Here is a 4,284-nt window from a genome sequence, read left to right on the forward strand (position 1 = left end):
GAAGCCACAACATACCCAAACTTATGGGACGTAATGAAAGCATTTCTAAGAGGAAAACTCATAGCTCTGAGTGCCTCCAAAAGGAAACTAGAGAGAGCACACATTAGCAGCTTGACAACACACCTAAAAGCACTAGAACAAAAGGAAGCAAATTCACACAAGAGGAGTAGACCGCAGAAAATAATCAAACTCAGGGGTGAAATCAACCAAGTGGAAACAAGAAAAACTATTCAAAGAATCAACCAATCAAGGAGCTGGTTCTTTGAGAAAATCAACAAGATAGATAAACCCTTAGCCAGACTCACTAGAGGGCACAGGGAAAGCATCCTAATTAACAAAATCAGAAATGAAAAAGGAGACATAACAACAGATCCTGAAGACATCCAAAACACCATCAGATCCTTCTACCAAAGGCTATACTCAACAAAACTGGAGAACCTGGATGAAATGGAGAAGTTCCTAGACAGATACCAGGTACCAAAGTTGAATCAAGATCAGGTTAATGATCTAAACAGCCCTATATCCCCCAAAGAAATAGAAGCAGTCATTAATAGTCTCCCAACTAAAAAAAGCCCAGGACCAGATGGGTTTAGTGCAGAGTTCTATCAGACCTTCAAAGAAGATCTAATCCCAGTTCTTCACAAACTATTCCACAAAATAGAAACAGAAGGTACTCTACCCAACTCCTTCTATGAAGCCACAATTACTCTGATACCTAAACCACAAAAAGACCCAACAAAGATAGAAAACTTCAGACCAATATCCCTTATGAATATTGATGCAAAAATCCTCAATAAAGTTCTTGCTAACCGAATCCAAGAACACATCAAAACAATCATCCATCCTGACCAAGTAGGTTTCATCCCAGGGATGCAGGGATGGTTCAATATACGGAAATCCATCAACGTAATCCAGTATATAAACAAACTCAAAGACAAAAACCACATGGTCATCTCGTTAGATGCGGAAAAAGCATTTGACAAGATCCAACACCCATTCATGATAAAAGTCTTGGAAAGATCAGGAATTCAAGGCCCATACCTAAACATGATAAAAGCAATCTACAGCAAACCAGTAGCCAACATCAAAGTAAATGGTGAGAAGCTTGAAGCAATCCCTCTAAAATCAGGGACTAGACAAGGCTGTCCACTTTCTCCATACCTATTCAACATTGTACTTGAAGTCCTAGCCAGAGCAATTCGACAACAAAAGAAGATCAAAGGGATACAAATTGGAAAAGATGAAGTCAAAATATCACTTTTTGCAGATGATATGATAGTATATATAAGTGACCCTAAAAATTCCACCAGAGAACTCCTAAGCCTGATAAACAGCTTCGGTGAAGTAACTGGATATAAAATTAACTCAAACAAATCAATGGCCTTTCTCTACACAAAGAATAAACAGGCTGAGAAAGAAATTAGGGAAACAACACCCTTCTCAATAGTCACAAATAATATTAAATATCTTGGCGTGACTCTAACTAAGGAAGTGAAAGATCTGTATAATAAAACTTCAAGTCTCTGAAGAAAGAAATTATAGAAGATCTCAGAAGATGGAAAGATCTCCCATGCTCATGGATTGGCAGGATCAACATTGTAAAAATGGCTATCTTGCCAAAAGCAATCTACAGATTCAATGCAATCCCCATCAAAATTCCAAATCAATTCTTCAACGAATTAGAAAGTGCAATCTGCAAATTCATCTGGAATAACAAAAAACCTAGGATAGCAAAAACTCTTCTCAAGGATAAAAGAACCTCTGGTGGAATCACCATGCCGGACCTAAAGCTCTACTACAGAGCAATTGTGATAAAAACTGCATGGTACTGGTATAGTGACAGACAAGTAGACCAATGGAATAGAATTGAAGACCCAGAAATGAACCCACACACCTACGGTCACTTGATCTTCGACAAGGGAGCTAAAAACATCCAGTGGAAGAAAGACAGCATTTTCAACAAATGGTGCTGGCACAACTGGTTGTTAACATGTAGAAGAATGCGAATCGATCCATTCCTATCTCCTTGTACTAAGGTCAAGTCTAAGTGGATCAAGGATCTTCACATAAAACCAGAGACACTGAAACTTATAGAGGAGAAAGTGGGGAAAAGCCTTGAAGATATGGGCACAGGGGAAAAATTCCTGAATAGAACAGTAATGGCTTGTGCTGTAAGATCGAGAATTGACAAGTGGGACCTCATGAAACTACAAAGCTTCTGCAAGGCTAAAGACACCATCAATAAGACAAAAAAACCACCAACAGATTGGGAAAGGATCTTCACCTATCCTAAATCAGATAAGGGACTAATATCCAATATATATAAAGAACTCAAGAGGGCGGACTCCAGAAAGTCAAATAACCCCATTAAAAAATGGGGCTCAGAACTGAACAAAGAATTCTCACCTGAGGAATACCGAATGGCAGAGAAACACCTGAAAAAATGTTCAACATCCTTAATCATCAGGGAAATGCAAATCAAAACAACCCTGAGATTCCACCTCACACCAGTCAGAATGGCTAAGATCAAAAATTCAGGTGACAGCAGATGCTGGCGAGGATGTGGAGAAAGAGGAACACTCCTCCATTGTTGGTGGGATTGCAAGCTTGTACAACCACTCTGGAAATCAGTCTGGCGGTTCCTCAGAAAATTGGACATAGTACTACCGGAGGATCCAGCAATACCTCTCCTGGGCATATATCCAGAAGATGTCCCAACCGGTAAAAAGGACACATGCTCCACTATGTTCATAGCAGCCCTATTTATAATAGCCAGAAGCTGGAAAGAACTCAGATGTCCCTCAACAGAGGAATGGATACAGAAATTATGGTACATTTACACAATGGAGTACTACTCAGCTATTAAAAAGAATGAATTTATGAAATTCCTAGCCAAATGGATGGACCTGGAGGGCATCATCTTGAGTGAAGTAACACAATCACAAAAGAACTCACACAATATGTATTCACTGATAAGTGGATATTAGCCCAAAACTTAGGATACCCAAGATATAAGATACAATTTGCTAAACGCATGAAACTCAAGAAGAATGAGGACCAAAGTGTGGACACTGTGCACCTTCTCAGAATTGGGAACAAAACACCCAGGGAAGGAGTTACAGAGACAAAGTTCGTAGCTGTGATGAAAGGATGGACCATTTAGAGACTGCTGTATCCAGGGATCCATCCCATAATCAGCTTCTAAACGCTGACACCATTGCATACACTAGCAATATTTTGCTGAAAGGACCCAAATATAGCTGTCTCTTGTGAGATGATGCCGGGGCCTAGCAAACACAGGAGTGGATGTTCACAGTCAGCTATTGGATGTATCACAGGGCTCCCAATGGAGAAGCTAGAGAAAGTAACCAAGGAGCTAAAGGGATCTGCAACCCTATGTTGGAACAACATGATTTACTAACCAGAACCCCGGAGCTCTTGTCTCTAGCGGCATATGTATGGAAAGATGGCCTAGTCGGCCATCAATGGAAAGAGAGGCCCATTGGACTTGCAAACTTTATATGCCCCAATATAGGGGAATGCCAGGGCCAAAAGAATGGGAATGGGTGGGTAGGGAAGTGGGGGGCGCTATCGGGGACTTTTGGGATAGCATTGGAAATGTAATTGAGGAAAATATGTAATAAAAATATTAAAAATTAAAAAAAAAAAGGAAAGGAAAGAAGCCAGACAAACCAAGACTTAAGTCCCGGGCACTAGAATGATGACTCAGAAGTTCTGAGCATTGGTTATTCATGCAGAGATCCTGGGGTCAGTTCTCAGAATGTACATGACAATTCATCATCTGTAACTTCAGTTTGAGTGGATCCATCTCTCCCTTCTGACCCCTGATGCATGCAGGTTGTATGCATACACACATAAAGAAAATACTCAGTACATACAAAATAACAAATCTTCAAAAGATTTTAAGGCATTTATCCAACAAAATATAATCATGGGATCATCATTCCTTAGCATTTGTTTCCTGTTTGACCATATTATTATTAGCTGAAAACACCCTGTAGTTCTGTAGTCCTGTCTGCAGTCCGATGAAGTGGACTAGATTAGAAGAACCTCACAATGAACTCTAGCTGGATGGTTAAAGGCTCATGTCTAGCTGCTCTCATCTGGAGCCCCAGACATACAGTGAAAATTCAGAATTCAAGCACCATGTAAAAAGCCAGGGGTGGTGAAGAGCAGCTGCAACTACAGCATTCAATGGGGCAAAGACAGGCAGGTCCCAGGAGCCCACTGGATAAGCGAGCCAGTCTAGTGGAAACCAGGAGC

The sequence above is a fragment of the Mus caroli genome, unplaced genomic scaffold (assembly GCF_978045245.1).
Source record: "Mus caroli unplaced genomic scaffold, Mus_caroli_1 scaffold_7, whole genome shotgun sequence".
Taxonomy (NCBI): Eukaryota; Metazoa; Chordata; class Mammalia; order Rodentia; family Muridae; genus Mus; species Mus caroli.